The sequence below is a fragment of the Nicotiana tabacum genome, chromosome 3 (assembly GCF_000715075.1).
Source record: "Nicotiana tabacum cultivar K326 chromosome 3, ASM71507v2, whole genome shotgun sequence".
Classification (NCBI taxonomy): Eukaryota; Viridiplantae; Streptophyta; class Magnoliopsida; order Solanales; family Solanaceae; genus Nicotiana; species Nicotiana tabacum.
Window position 1 is genome coordinate 159,531,182 of NC_134082.1, and position 15,853 is coordinate 159,547,034.

The 15,853-nt window shown below is 38.7% G+C and overlaps 1 long non-coding RNA gene across 2 annotated transcripts; it reads left to right on the forward strand.

Moving 5' to 3' along the window:
• Window positions 1-4,837: 4,837 nt before the first annotated feature.
• LOC142179537 (uncharacterized) lies at window positions 4,838-10,022 on the forward strand. Of its 2 annotated transcripts, none has more exons than XR_012707998.1 (2): window positions 4,838-5,385; window positions 9,733-10,022. It is a non-coding gene; the product is annotated as an uncharacterized LOC142179537 (long non-coding RNA). The 2 variants fall into 2 exon arrangements; XR_012707997.1 differs by lacking the exon at window positions 9,733-10,022 and adding an exon at window positions 7,845-8,278.
• Window positions 10,023-15,853: the final 5,831 nt, after the last annotated feature.

The window sequence follows — 15,853 nt, forward strand, 5'->3', positions numbered from 1 at the left end:
GAGGGCTTGTTATACTTGTGGCGATATGGGGCATATTGCTAGATTTTGCCCTCGATCATCGAGCAGTTCTTAGCATCAGGGTTCTCATGCCATGGTTCAGGCACCGAGTGTTCCACAGCCTGCTCAGCAGATAGAGGTGGATTTAGAGGTGCTAGAGGTAGAGGTAGAGGTATTAGAGGTGGAGGTCAGGCCGCTAGAGGTGGAGGCCAGCCAGTAACAGGCCATCCCAGATATATAATTCGGAGTGGTAGGGCCCAACCCCGATGTTATGCTCTTCCAACCAGGCTTGAGGCTGAGGCTTCCGATGCAGTTATTACAGGTACTGTTCTGGTTTGTAGTAGAGATGTTTTAGTTTTATTTGATCCAGGATCTATGTACTCCTATGTGTCATCTTATTTTGCACCATATCTAGTCATGCCTAGTGATTACTTGAGTGCTCCTGTATATGTGTCTACACCGGTGGGTGATTCTACTGTGGTATATCATGTCCATCGTTCATGTATAGTTGTGATCGGGGGTCTTGAGACTCGTGTAGATTTGTTACTTTTAGACATGGTTGATTTTGAAGTCATTTTGGGATGGACTAGTTATCACCTTACCACGCTATCTCAGACTGTCATGCCAAGACTATGACCTTAGCTTTGCTGGATTTGCTCGTTTAGAGTAGAAAGGGACTCCTAGTCATTCTACTCATAGTGTTATCTCATATATGAAGGCTCGGTGAATGGTTGAGAAGGGGTGTCTAGCCTATTTTGCATATGTTCGTCATTCTAGTGTTGAGGTTCCTTCTATTGATTTTTTGCCTCTTGTTCGTGAGTTTCCTGAGGTATTTCCTTCAGACCTGCCAAGTATGCCACCCGACAGGGATATTGACTTCTGCATTAATTTGGCTTCGGGCACTCAGCCCATTTCTATTCTCGCTGTATTGTATGGCCCTGCCTGAGTTGAAAGAATTGAAGGAACAATTGAAAGACTTGCTTGATAAAGGCTTCATTAGACCTAGTGTTTTGCCTTGGGGTGAGCCGGTGTTGTTTGTCAAGAAGAAGGACAGATCAATGAGGATGTGTATAGATTACCGGCAGTTGAACAAGGTTACAATCAAGAATAAGTATCTATTACCGAGGATTGATGATTTACTTGATCAGCTTTAGGGTGACAAGGTATTTTTGAAGATTGACTTGAGATCTGGCTACCATCATTTGAGGATTAGGGCATCCGATGTCCCTAAGATAGCTTTCTGGACTCGGTACGGGCATTATGAGTTCTTGGTAATGTCATTTGGCCCAACAACTTTTACGGATTTGATGAACCAAGTTTTCAGGTCTTACTTGGATTCGTTCGTGATAGTCTTCATTGATGATATTTTGATCTACTCCCGCAGTCGGGAGGAGCACGAGTAGCATCTGAGAGTTGTTCTTCAAACTTTGAGAGAAAGTCGGTTGTATGCCAAGTTTTTGAAGTGTGAGTTTTGGTTGAGTTCAGTTGCATTCTTGGGTCATGTTGTATCAGTAGAGGGTATTCAGGTAGATCTGAAGAAGATAGAGGCAGTTAAGAATTGGCCTAGACCCGCATCAGCTACAAATATCTGGAGTTTCTTGGGTTTGGCAGGCTATTATCGTCGGTTTGTGGAGGGGTTTTCATCTATTGCAGCCTCGATGACCAGGTTGACCCAGAAGGGTGCCTAGTTCATGGGTCGGACGAGTGTGAGACCTGCTTTCAGAAGCTCAAAATAGCTTTGATTACGGCGCCAGTGTTGGTTTTACCCACAGGTTCAGGGCCATATACAGTTTATTGTGACGCATCTCATATTGGACTTGGTGTGATGTTGATGTAGGATGGCAAGGTCATTGCTTATGCTTTGCGTTAGTTGAAGATTCATGAAAAGAACTATACGGTTCATGATTTGGAGTTAACAACCATTTTTCACACGTTGAAGAATTGAAGGCATTATTTGTATGGCATGGCATATGAGGTGTTCATAGATCACATGAGTCTGCAGTACTTATTCAAGCAGAAGGAGCTAAATTTAAGGCAGAGAAGGTGGTTGGAGTTGTTGAAAGCCTATGATATCACCATCTTTTACCATCCGGGAAAGGTCAATGTGGTGTCCGATACTTTGAGTAGGAAGTCAGCCAGTATGGGTAGTCCTGCGTATATTCCGGTCGGTGAGAGACCGCTTGCTTTGGATGTTTAGGCTTTGGCCAATTAGTTCGTAAGACTGGATGTTTCTAAGCCCAGTCGTGTATTAGTTTGCACAGTCGCTCATTCTTCTTTACTGGAGCATATCCCAGATCGGTAGTATGATGATCCTGATTTGTGTGTCCTTAGAGATACGGTGCAGCACGGTGGTGCCAAGCAGGTTACATTAGGAGATGATGGGGTTTTGAGGTCGCAGGGTTGAGTTTGTGTTCTTAATGTGGATGGGCTCCTGAAGTTGATTTTAGAGAAGACACATAGTTCCCAGTACTCTATTCATCCGGGCGTCGCTAAGATGTATCAGGATTTGCGGCAACATTATTGGTGGAGAAAAATGAAGAAGGATATTGTGGCATATGTGGCTTGGTGTTTGAATTGTCAGCAGGTAAAGTACGAGCCTTAGAGACCTGGTGGTTTGTTCTAGAAGATTGAGATTCCTGAGTGGAAGTGAGAGCATATCACTATGGGCTTCGTTGTTGGACTCCCATGGACTCAGAGAAAGTTCGATGCAGTATGAGTTATTGTTGATAGGTTGACCAAGTCAGCATATTTCATTCCTGTGGTAGTCTTATATTCTTCTGAGAGGTTAGCTGAGATCTATATCCGGGAGATTGTTTGACTTCATGGTGTTCCTGTGTCTATCCTTTCGGACTGAGGTACGCAGTTTACCTCACATTTTTGGAGAGCAGTTTAGCGGGAGTTGGGCACACAGATTGAGTTGAGCACATCATTTCATCCTCAGACGGACGGGCAGTCCGAACACACTATTCAGATTTCGGAGGATATGCTCTGAGCTTGTGTCATTGACTTTGGAGGCTCGTGGGATCAGTTTTTGCCTTTAGCAGAGTTTGCGTACAACAACAGCTACCAGTCGAGCATCCAGATGGCTCCTTATGAGGCTTTATATGGTAGGCAGTGTCGGTCTCCGGTTGGATGGTTTGAGCCGGGAGAGGCTCAGTTCGTAGGTACGGATCTAGTACTGGATGCCTTGGACAATGTCAGGATCATTCAGGATAGGCTTCGTACAGCTCAGTCCAGGAAAAAGAGTTATGCCGATCTTAAGGTTCATGATTTGGAATTCATGGTCGGTGAGCGGGTATTGCTTTGGGTGTCGCCTATGAAGGGCATGATGAGATTTGAGAAGAGGGGCAAGCTTAGCCCTAGATTCATTGGCCCGTTTGAGATTCTTGATCGAGTGGGAGAGATGGCTTACAGACTTGCAGTGCCGCCTAGTTTATCAGTTGTGCATCCAATGTTTCATGTGTCCATGCTTAGGAAGTATCACGGCGATCCATTCCACGTGTTAGATTTCAGCACTGTCCTGTTGGACAAGGACTTATCCTATGAGGAGGAGTCGGTAGGTATCCTAGGCCGATATGTTCATCAGTTGAGATCGAAGAGTTTCTCTTCTGTTCGTGTTCAGTGGAGAGGTCTGCCTGCTGAGGCATCGACCAAGAAGTCCGAGTCTGATATACGGAGCCGTTATCCCCATCTTTTCTCCAACTTAGGTACTTCCTTCTTATGTCCGTTCGAGGACGAACGATTGTTTTAGAGGTGGAGAATGTGATGATCCAAAAGATCATCACTTGTTTTAGAAATAAATTCTATTTTTCGAGGCCTTAAAATCTCTTTCTGTATAACATCGATTTGCGTGCACAGTCTGGGCACGTATCCGAAAAGCCATTATGTGAAAATCCGTGAAAAATGATAAATGTTGCTTTTAAAATGAATTTAGTTGACTTCGGTCAATATTTTGGGTAAACGGACCCAGACCCATGATTTGATTGTCCCGGAGGGTCCGTAGGAAAATATGGGACTTGGACGTATGCCCGGAATCGAATTACGAGGTCCCAAACCCAAGAAATAAATTTTTAAAGAAAATTATTTTCTAGAATATATATGAGTTTTTTAAAATAAAATAAATTTGGAATTTGAAGGTATCAGACCTGTATTTTGGTTTTGGAGTCCGGTATAGGTCTTACATGTGATTTAAGTCGATCATGTAAAATTTGGTAAGAAACGAAGGTCATATGACGTGATTCGGAACCTTAGTTGTAAAATTTTAAACTTTGAAAGTTCTTGAGATTTTCTTTGATTTTGATGCTAAATTCATAGTTGTTGATGTTATTTTGATGATTTGATTGCACGAGCAAGTCCGTATGATATTTTGGGTTAGTGTGTATGTTTGGTTTGGAGCCCCGAGGGCTCGGGTATGTTTTGGATAGGCCACAGAGTGAAATTTCGACTTAGGAATTGCTGGTATGTTGCAGGTCTGCAGGCTTTGCTCGCAAATGCGAGATTGCAAATGCGAATAAAGCATCGCAAATGCGATCATTTGGTCGCAAATGCGACTTCTGCCTTGCAAATGCGAACCCCCTCAAAAATATGGGGTGGTTGCTGTTGATACCTAATTTTGTCCTACTTTTCCTTCAATTAATTTCTTTATGTTTCTCGATCTTTAATACCTTAGACAAGTTATTTTATGTAGCTCTTGCCTTTCAATAATTTTGCTTAAAGCAATGCTATATTAATATTATCAAATACATAAATATTAGATTTTTATATGTTTAAATTGTTAAATTTTAGTACAAGTTATTAATACAAAGAAGTCTAAAGAAATTACTTTAAAGAAGGAAAAAGCCTACCACCCATTCTCTTACATTGGTCCACTCTTAAATATCTTAACCCATGTTGTCCACACCATTGTCATAAAAGTTCAGGTGCTTCCTATTCCTTCTCTCCTATTTCAAGCAAAAGGGTACAAAGTGCAAATAATAGTCAATCCGAATCTTTACTTGTTTATGAATTGTCAAGGCCAAATCTTTGCAAATCTAAAGTAATAGGGAAATTCAGTCAATATCTCTTCAGAAGATCTCTTCAAACGACTCTCTTGGAATTCAAGACCCGTGACTCCCTATATCTGTTTTTTTGAATTTCAAAACTCAAATCTCAATTCTAGCTATTTTTACCTATAAATACTACCTCAAAGCTCCAGCCTCACCAAGCTAGAATGATCAGAAAAATCCCAAAAAAAAAGACTTTGTTTATATCTACTTTGCTTTCTTTTAATCTCAAGCTTTACAATTTGTGAAATTTTTTCCAATATTTAGTCTCCATTTTTCTATTCTCCATAACTAAGGAGTAGTAGATCTGAGCCCTCAAAGCCTACAGTTCACTGCCCCACAAGAGGTAAATCCCACTCCACTTTATTTATTTTATTATTAAAATACTATGTTTTAGAAATCATATTTATAGAAAATCATGGAGAATGTTTAGGAGTTATACTTTGTATGTTACTGATAGTTATATTTGTATATTTTTAGTTAGATTAACATAAACTTATTTTGTATTAAGAATTTATTTGTATCATTTCGATCTTATAACCTTAGTGAAAGTTTTGGTTATTTTATAATAGCTACATAGCTACATAGAATTGAAAGTATTTGCAGTAGAATTCATAGCTTATGTCCCTTTTGCACATGTTAGATATCATGTATTTTAAAATGTAGCTTTGGATTAAATAACTTTGAAATATTCACTTCATGCCTGCATTTCTTTGGATGTACACGTTAGTGGGTATAATCAAGAGTCAGTTTTATCATTTTGGTTATTGTGTTTTTCTTAAATCCTTGCATCTAGAAGCCATGTCTAGCTTTTGATTTATTTATTACCTGCTAGGCCCCCATGACTCTCTAGAAGTAGTACATGTAGTTGAATATTTAAATTTCCTTAAGGTTTGTTTAGCACACGTTGGCATTTACTGTTAATATATGCACACGGTAGTTCATATGAGTTAGATTTTCTTTAAGCTACAGTTTCTTAAGGTTAAGAACTAAATTATTTTTCCTCATTCCTATTTCCTTTCTTTTCTTTCTTTGTTCGCATATACACTTGGGACGAGTGTTCGAACGCCAATGCAAGAGCCTTTCAACTCTCATGGAATTAACCGTCACATTTGTCTATTCCATATGACCTGAGATCTCAATTCAAGGAAAACAATTGATGAATTGCAAAAGCATGGTCCTTTGTGGGGATGCAGGGATAGGCGTTTAAGCCTATTTTTTACATCTACTGTCTTTGCTTTGTCCCTTGATTATATGACTAAATGATTACCTTCATTATTTGAATTACTTGTTTATGTGTTAAATTGTCTGGGTGTGTAACACATCTAATAACAGATCATTCATTTGGTTTAATAACCAATCTTTAAAAATAAGTCATACAATAGTTTTGGATTTACGTACATAAGGACGCATGATTTTCACTCTTGGCTTTTTAACAAATGTATTTCTTTTAAACTTTAGAATATTTTTAAGTTCATATTTGATTACATTAATATGATTTTAACTCACAATTTCTTACGCATAAGTATTTTCAAAGTCAAGCTCTTTTGAATTCAATCCCTTTTTAATCATTTATACATTCAACACTTAGCCTTAGTTATCTTAAGTCCGGTCGGTTAATCATTTTAATGTGGATCTTAATGAGTGCCTTACACCTTCTCTTTAAGATTAATTGAACCCTTACCTTAGAATCTCTAATGTTTAGTAGACCATACCGAGTTAATAATAGATAATTTAGGGTGCCCTAACTCACCTTTTAATATAGTTAGGTGGCCATTCTTTAGTTAATAATTATTTTAGGAATCACCAATATATTATACTCTATATGATCCGGTTAAAATGGGGTATAATAGTCGCAAATGCGAAGAGGTCAATCTTCTAAAGGGTTCACAATTGCGAAAGGACTTGTCCTATGAGGAGGAGCCGATAGCTATCCTAGGCCGACAGGTTTGTTAGTTGAGATCGAAGAGTTTCCCTTCTGTTCATGTTCAGTGGAGAGGTCAGCGTGCTGAGGCATCGACCTAGGAGTCCGAGTCCGAGTCCGATATGCAGAGCCGTTATCCCCATCTTTTCTCTGACTCGGGTACTTCCTTCTTATGTACGTTCGAAGATGAACAATTGTTTTAGAGGTGGAGAATGTGATGACCCAAAAGGTCATCTCTTGTTTTAGAAATCAATTTTGTGTTCCGAGGCCTTAAAACCTCTTTCTGTCTCACCTCGAATTGCATGCACAGTTCGAGCGCGTATCCAGAAAGCCATTATGTGAAAATTTGTGAAAAATGATAAATGTTGCGTTTAAAATGAATTTAAGTTGACTTCGGTCAATATTTTGGGTAAATAGACCCTGACTCGTGACTTGACGATCCCGGAGGGTCCGTAAGAAAATATGGGACTTGGGCGTATGCCTGGAATCGAATTTTGATGTCCTAGGCCCGAGAAATGAATTTTTAAAGAAATTATTTTCTGGAATATATATGAGTTTTTAGAAATGAAATATGTTTGGAATTTGATGGTATCATGCCCGTATTTTGGTTCCGGAGTCCAGTACAAGTCTTATATGTGATTTAAGTTGAGCCTGTAAAATTTGGTAAGAAACGGAGGTCATATGACGTGATTCAGAGCCTTAGTTGTAAAGTTTGAAACTTTGAATTTTTGATGCTATTTTGGTGATTTGATTGCACGAGCAAGTCCGTATGATGTTCTTGGGTTAGTGTGCATGTTTGGTTTGGAGCCCCGAGGGCTCGGGTGAGTTTTGGATAAGCCACGATGTGAAATTTGGACTTAGGAATTGCTGGTATGTTGCAGGTCTGCAAGCTTTGCAAATACGAAGCCTGGCTCACAAATGCAAGATCGCAAATGCAAATAAAGCATCGCAAATGCGAAAGAAGGCCTGGGCAGTCCTGATCGCAAAAGCGATCATTTGGTCGCAAATGCGGAAGACCCTTGTCACAAATGCGATGTCTGCCTTGCAAATGCGACCCCCCTCAGAAATATGGGGTGGTCACAAATGCGATAAAATCTTGGCAAATGGGAATAGGACATTCTTCTAAAGGTTTCCCAATTGCGATATCTGCGACCTGCAAATTCATGACTTAGCCGAATATCTTTCATTTTTCAAACTCTTTCCAAACATAAACTCTCTTGGGCAATTTTCCAAAGAAAGGTTCTTCTCCAAATCGATTGTAAGTCATTTCTAACTCGTTTTCTTCAACCTTTAACATCTTTTCACATGATTTCAACTCAAAATCAAGGGTTTTCATGGGGGAAATTGGGTGTTTTTTGGGTAGAACCTAGGTTTTTCAAATTTATGGGATTTTGACCTCGATTTTCGGTCCGATTTCAAAACAAATTATATATTTGGGTTCGTGGTGGAATGGGTAATCAGGTTTTGGTTCGAACCTCAGGTTTTGACCATGTGGGTCCAGGGTCTATTTTTGACTTTTTAGGAAAAACTTTAGAAAACCTATTTTCATGCATTGGAATGGATTCATTTAGCATTTATTGATATAGTTAAGTAACTTGTGGCTAGATACAAGTGAATTGGTGGTGGAATTAAGAGGTAAAGAAATAGTTGAGGCTTGAATTGTATTCGTGGCATCGAGGTAAGTGTTTGGTCTAACCTTAGCTTGAGGGATTATGAGTTGTGTCCTATTTTGTACGTGCTAGTTCTTGTGTACGACGTATATGCATGGTGACGAGTATCTATCCGTTGGTATCAAGCATGCCCGTGAGTCTTATATTATGATTAATGTGACTCCATTTGTATTGTTCATGCTTTATGTGATGATTTGTATTGTTGAGCAAGGCTTGTGGAAGTAATATTGGTATTTGAACATTGAAAAGCGTTGGCTCAAGTTGTAAAGTGATTTGTGGATGTATAATTGGCAATTGAATCTTATATAGAGCATTGGCTCAAATTGTGAATTGAGTTATGAAGAAAATGTGAAAAAGAAAAGAGGATTATGAAATTGTCTCCCTTGCCGGGATGATTGTTGTTTAATGTTGTCTCCCTTGCCGGGATGCTATTGTTGATATTGTTTCTCTTGTCGGGATATGACTGTTATACTATTGTTCCCTTGTCGGTATTTAATTGTAAATTTGTTGATTCCCGTGCCCTTATTGCTTTGTGATTGTTGTTTGGGTAAGGAAGAGTGTTAAAGCACGAAGGGTGATGCCGTGCATTGTTTTGGTGAGAGAGTGTTAAAGCACGAAGGGTGATATCGTGTATAATTTTGTGAGGAAGAGTGTAAACGCATGAAGGGTGATGCCGTTCCACACGATGTATAATTCCGTGCCGATTATATAGATTTTTATGGTGAGGACAAGAGTAAAAGCGCGAAGGGTGATGTCGTGTAGATTATATTGATTCTTATGGTGAGGACGAGAGTAAAAGCACGAAGGTTGATGCCGTGCACTTGTTTGATTTCTGATTCTTGTTAATAATTGAGTCATGGTTTTCCTTTTATTTACCTGCTGCCCTTCTGTTATCATTTGATGTTTCCTCTCAGTATGTTTCCCCCTCCCATCCTTAACTGTACATTCCTGCTTTTATTTTTTGCGGTATATGATTTAAATGCACATGTTTTTTTAGTAGTCTAGCCCTAGCCTTGTCACTACTTCGCCGAGGTTAGGCTAAGCACTTACCAGCACATAAGGTCGGTTGTGCTAATACTACACTCTGCATTGTGTGCAGATCCCGGTACTGGAGCATACCGACATTAGCTTTGGATTGCTGCCTTCAGTCCATTGAGAGATCCGAGGTAGTCCTGCAGGCGTCCGCATGCCTTGACGTCTCCTTCTATCCTTTTACTCTGTTTCTTTTATGTATTTCAGAGACAGTGTTGTAATAACTCTTTCGAACCTTTATTTGTAGTATTCCTAGATAGTTTATGAAATTGTGACACTAGTCTTGGGTAGTTTACGTATGGATTGGTATTGGTATCTTTATTAATATATTATGCTTCAGTCTTCCGCTTTTAATTTCTTCTGTTTATATAATGTTGGCTCTTAATTTTTACTGGATTAAAAATGGGAAAAAGGTAAATAATTAAAATGGTTGGCTTCTCTAGCTTTCACTAGTAGGCGTCTTCATGACTACCAAGAATGGAAAATCCAGGTCGTGACAAAACAATGCAAGCAAAATTGGCTCAAGTCGGGTGTTATTATCTCTAGGTTTACCCCTTTAATTGGGGTTATCAATCTCTTGAATGCACCCCAATTCCTTGTTGGCCTGAATTTCCTAGACTTAGTCTCCCTTTTTCAAGAAGAGTCTGTCAAAAAGGCACAAATTAGTATTTGCAATCATCAATTTAACATTTAAAGCATAAAAATCAGACCAAATATCAATCACCCATAAACATTTAAGCCCTAAAATAGAAGACCCATTAAATACCCATGCTAGGATTGAGTCACAACCCTAACTAATGAGTTTAGCTACTCATAATCAAAGAAGAAATCATAAATTGAAATGAAATAGAAGCCATAAAAAATAATTACAAGATAAGAATTTAAGATTAATTGTTAAACAAGCTCTAAAATTACTAAAAAAGAGGCGGTTTACATGCTCAGCTAAATAACAGATGACCTAAAACTCTAAAAAAGAATTATTTATACACAGCTAAATTTTTTGGACAAAAATGCCCCTACGACTGTTTTGCTGACAGTGAAAAATGGGCCGGTCCAGTGTTGAGCTTACCACGGCCGCATAAAATCAAGCGCAGACCGCAATCTTCAACTTTTAGCTTCATTCTTGGTCCTCTGAATCTGGCTTCTGCTGAGGGCGGTAGATGCACCGCAGCCGTACTGAAGCCACCGCTGCCGCACAATATCACTGCGGACAGGGGTGACTTTTTAAGCCCTAAACTGTAACTCTCTGAACCTTGCCATCGTGGACCGCGATATCAAGACCGCCTCAACAGTGGAACCTTCGCGTCCGGGGTTGATTTTTCGCTGTCAGCGCTCATTTGACCCAGCTTTGACTTGTACATGTTTCACTCCTTTTTGAGTTGGCTTTGACTTTCTTGTCCCTTTTTGACCAAATACTGCAAACAATCATAATAAGTTAGCTTTTGGAAATACTTGTACACACTTTTAATCCAAAACATAAGCAAAAAGGAGCATAAAGTATACTAGAATCCCTAGTTATCAACTCCCCCAAACTTAAGCTTTTGCTTGTCCTGAGACAAACAAAGTAATTCCAACCTCCTCAAGATAACAGAAAGGAAAATTCAACTGTTCTAATGTGACCTCATCAAACATCAATTGGGACTAACAATTACCCTCAACTCAAATGTATTATTAACAATACACAACCTTTTAAGCACCATGGCTATAGTACAACACAAAAGCATCAAGAGTTGACTCAACTCATCAAGGAAACCTTTTCTACTACTTTGGTCATTGTGGAACCCAAATTCATACTCCTCAGCTCTCCATAAGCAAACCTCACTTTTATATTGTAGCACTCAGAACGAGGATTTTGGAAAACACACTCACCTCTCTCAAAAGAAGGTCACAAGTCCGACTCTAAGTACCATAAGCTTGCCCCTTATGTGAGTCACCTCTAATGTAAGCTCACTCAACTCAAGATCATATAGGGATTTATGTGGGGATGTGATGAAGGCTTTTGGTTCAGGGTAGGATATATTGGTCTAAGAAGGTTGCATCATCACTTCAGTACTTCATTTGCTTCATTTTGGGCATAGATTTTCTTGACTCTTTGAGTCGTTTACTTCTTCCTTAGGTGTTAGAGAGACACACTGTCACTCTTTCTTGATCATTTCAATCCTTTTTCTCCTTTCTAATCTTTCCACGCCTCTCATCTTTTGCTTTTATTGAATCCCTTCATTTCTCCTACATTGTTCACTTTCTTTTTGATTTTTTGGCTTTTCTTTCTCTTTCTTTTTTTTACCTTTTATTTTCTTCATTTTGTACCTTTTATCATTTTTGCATTCCTCGGCTCTCCCCCCAAACTTATGCTTTTGCCTTGTGCTAAGGGAAGATCGGGTGCCGAGAGAGGATCATTTTAGAACAGACAAAAGCTTGTATCATGGTTTTTAAAAGAATAAGGGCTATGGCTCAACGAGGTTGACTAGGGATATCATCATTGGTGGGATATGGATGTTTTCAAGTCTCAATAAGGATCAAGGAGAGCCTATAATCACTTCTCAAGTCAAGCTTCACTTAGGATTTCGCCTAGACAAACATTCAGGACAAATTCTAGACTCATTGGCACGTGACTTGGACTTGCAAATCAATAATTCACCACACAAGCTATAGGATTGCTAAAGAAACAGAGTCGGGGGCCCACAACAACCTTAGCTAAGATTTGAGAAACACAAATGGTTTTGAGAAACCACTCGATGATTGTTCAGTCAACACAAGAGTCTCAAGGTCACAACTATCACTATCCTGTACACACCAATTTGTTTTTAACCATAAGATCAAAGGTAAATGTGTTAGGCCCAAGCGAAGCTTTGCCTGAGGCACCATTGCTCACTAACTACTATTTACACAAAAACGAAAAGAAAAACAGACTCAAACCCTTAAGAAGGTTGTCATGCCATACATCATCGGGAAGAGACACCCGGTTCACACAAACTCCACCTTTGAAAAGAACCATAGCATTAAGAAAACCAAAGGCTTATTGAATATTGAAACTTGTAAAATAAGAAGCTACAAACCGAAAAAGAATCTATTAAATGAAATAAGAAGCTATACTATTAAGGAAACTTGCAAAAGAAGTTATGAAGTAAAATGCGGAAAGTAAACTAAATATGTACAATAGAGGATTTAGATGAATATACATAAGAGGGAATGAATATATATACATGAGAGAATAACTTTATATACAAACCAAGATTGAAAAATAACGAAAAGTGAAATAAATGGTAAAATTATATATAAAAAAGGTGAAAAATAAGCATAAAGAAAAAAAATAGTATCATCAGTACAAACCAACTACCAAATTATCAAAGTAGGACCATCCCCTCAAATGAAAACTAGCATTGTCCTCAATACTAACTAAGCTAAAATAAGATAAAAAGAAGGGTAGAGAGTAAATGAAACTCCCTATGGGTCCTCTATCTGAATGGGGTCCTGTGGCTGCGTGGGCTCCTATGGATGGATCCCTGGATCACCTGGCTCAGGGGCCTATGGCTGGTCAGAGGCACCTCCCTCAGTTTCCTCGAGCTCAATGTCTACATCATCAACCCGGGGCATCACTCTCCTCCTCCTGGGCTCTCCCTCAATCTCCTGCTCCAGAACCTGCTCTGTCTGAGCTACTGGAAGCTGGTCATGTAGTAGTAGCTCTAATGGCAAATCACCAGCTGACTTCATCTTCTTGATCTCTCCCATCAATTGCTTCACTGACTCCTTCGAGGCCCGAGTCCTTTTCAGCTTCTTTGTCTGCTTGCTCAGCTACTTAAGTATTTTTCTTTAAACTGTAAGAGCATCCATAATAAGCTTTTGGTTCTCCAGGAGCTTCTTATGGTTGTCCAAAATCTCCTTGAGAGACTCAACTACTGAAGTTGGGACCTGTGGCTATGCGGGGACTGACTGAGCTGCCATTGAACTGGATAGCACATACAACTTAGAAGTTGTTGCCTGCATCCAGTTAATGATACTGGTGAGTGTTTGGCTCAACCTGTGTGCAGTCAATGGATATGTTGAAGAGGATGGAACTGAGGACGGCATGGAAGTAGATGGTACTGAGGCAAGATCCAGTATGGCAATGGGAGGCTGTGAAGTAATGACTTCTATTGATACCCAATTTTTCCCTATATATTTTCAATATGCAAAATACCTTCAAAAGAAAATATATATGCATATATGAGTATGTCCAAGTGTTTTATTATTTTTTCATATTTTTAAAGGTTTAAATTGATTTATTTTTCTCCCCTTTTATCCATAAAATCCTCAATAATTATATCCAGATTGTTTTCATAATTCATCTATGGTATTTCTATATTTATGCCAAAATATGGCTAAGGTAATTATTTATTTATTTTTACAATTTTATTTAGTATTTTTAAAGCTAAATTACACACAATTGCAATATTAGCTATTTTAAGGTTTAATTGTGTTTTGTACACATAAAATAGGATCCTGTATTTTTAAATTGTTAATTAGGTATTATAAATTACTTTAGTACTTTCAATTTATTTTTCAGAAACTATGTACTATGTTTTATAAATTAAAAAGTGAAAACTGCTATTTAATTAATAGCCCTTTTGTATTTCAATTCTAGCCAAAATTGGACCCAAATTACCCAACCCAATTTTAATTTAAACCCGACCCACACCCTTTAAATTCTACCCAAACCCTGATCCCCACCTACCCCATACAATCTGGACCGTTGGTCATTCAGATCAACGGTCCCCAGCTCCCATTCCTAAATTAAACCAAACGACCCCCCAACCCCCTCACTTCTTCACTCAACCGACTCTCATCTTTCTCTCTCTATCTCTGGTCCTCATTAGAACCTTCTCCCCTACCCTCCTCTCCGATGAACTTCACCCACTTTCTCCGGCCGTCTCCTTGCCTGAATCCATGATGGTCTCACCACCCACCAGCCTTATGGCTCCCTCTTGAACCTGTGCCACCGTTTTGAGGCTCTCAAGTGCACCAGAGGCGATTCACTCGCCTCCTATAGTTTCCCATGCCATTTTTCGGCCATCCATGGCCGTTATCTGCGACCTCTCCGGCTAGATCAGTAACTTTTCAAGGTTTTCTTACTTTTTTGGGTTCTCCGGAACCCTAGCTCTAAGGGTTTTCCCATCTTTTTTTCTTATCTACCTTAGATCTGCATATATTATGAACCTCTTGGTGGTGTTCTCAAAAGATTTCTCTTATTTTCTTCAAAATGACTCTTCGTCTTTAAAGACTAGTGTTTTCTTAATCTCTTTTAAAAGACTTCTCCTCTGATTTTTAGTATTGTCATATGATTTTACTAGGTTTAAATGGTTTGTTTATGTTTTCTTCTATTTGGTTCATCGTGTTAAAAACCCTAAGTATTTTTGGTTTGTCCGGGGTTCTGGAACTGTTTTTGTTTATTTTGTATGTATACCTGTCTCGATTTGGATTTTTTATGGTTAGATCCTTTTTTTCTGTTTGTCTTGAATGATTCTGAGTTCTTACCACTTTTTAACCCAACTTTGTTAAAACCTTAATTTCTTAAAGTTTGTCTTCACTTATTACTATGAGTTTAAAGGCTTTCTTTACTTGTTTCTGACCTTCTTTACCTGTTAGTTTGGTTTTCCACTCTGGTTCTATGTGTTAACCATGACTTCTTGACTTGTTGATTACCATGTTTCGAGTGGGTTCTTTTACCACTGAGCCCTTAGCCTACTCATGTTGGTGCTGTATGTTTGTGTTCATCTAGTTTGCTTCTTTTGTCAATATGGTTGACCTTGCATGTCTGATACTCATGTTCATTAATCCCTATTTATATGTCAAAGTGCAGAATCATAACTCCCTCTTGATTGATCTTGATTTCCTTAAGTTACGGTTGATTGCAAAGGTTTTCTTATAAATCCCTAATTTTACTCGTTTGTTTGAGTTGATTGATTCCCTTCCCTTATTTGTTGTGATGTTTCACCCCTGCCGAATCCTTTTCCCAAATTAAGTATATTCTGTACCTAGACTCAATTGTATACTCTATACTTTTACTATCCCTTATATGGTCAAAAATCAATCTTTCTCAAATTGATTTTCTTTCCTTAATTATCCATACTAGTATTTGTTTAAGCAGTAATTCCTTGATTAAAGGGAAGTACTTGTGCTAATTGGATTCTAATAGTGATTACTTCCATAAT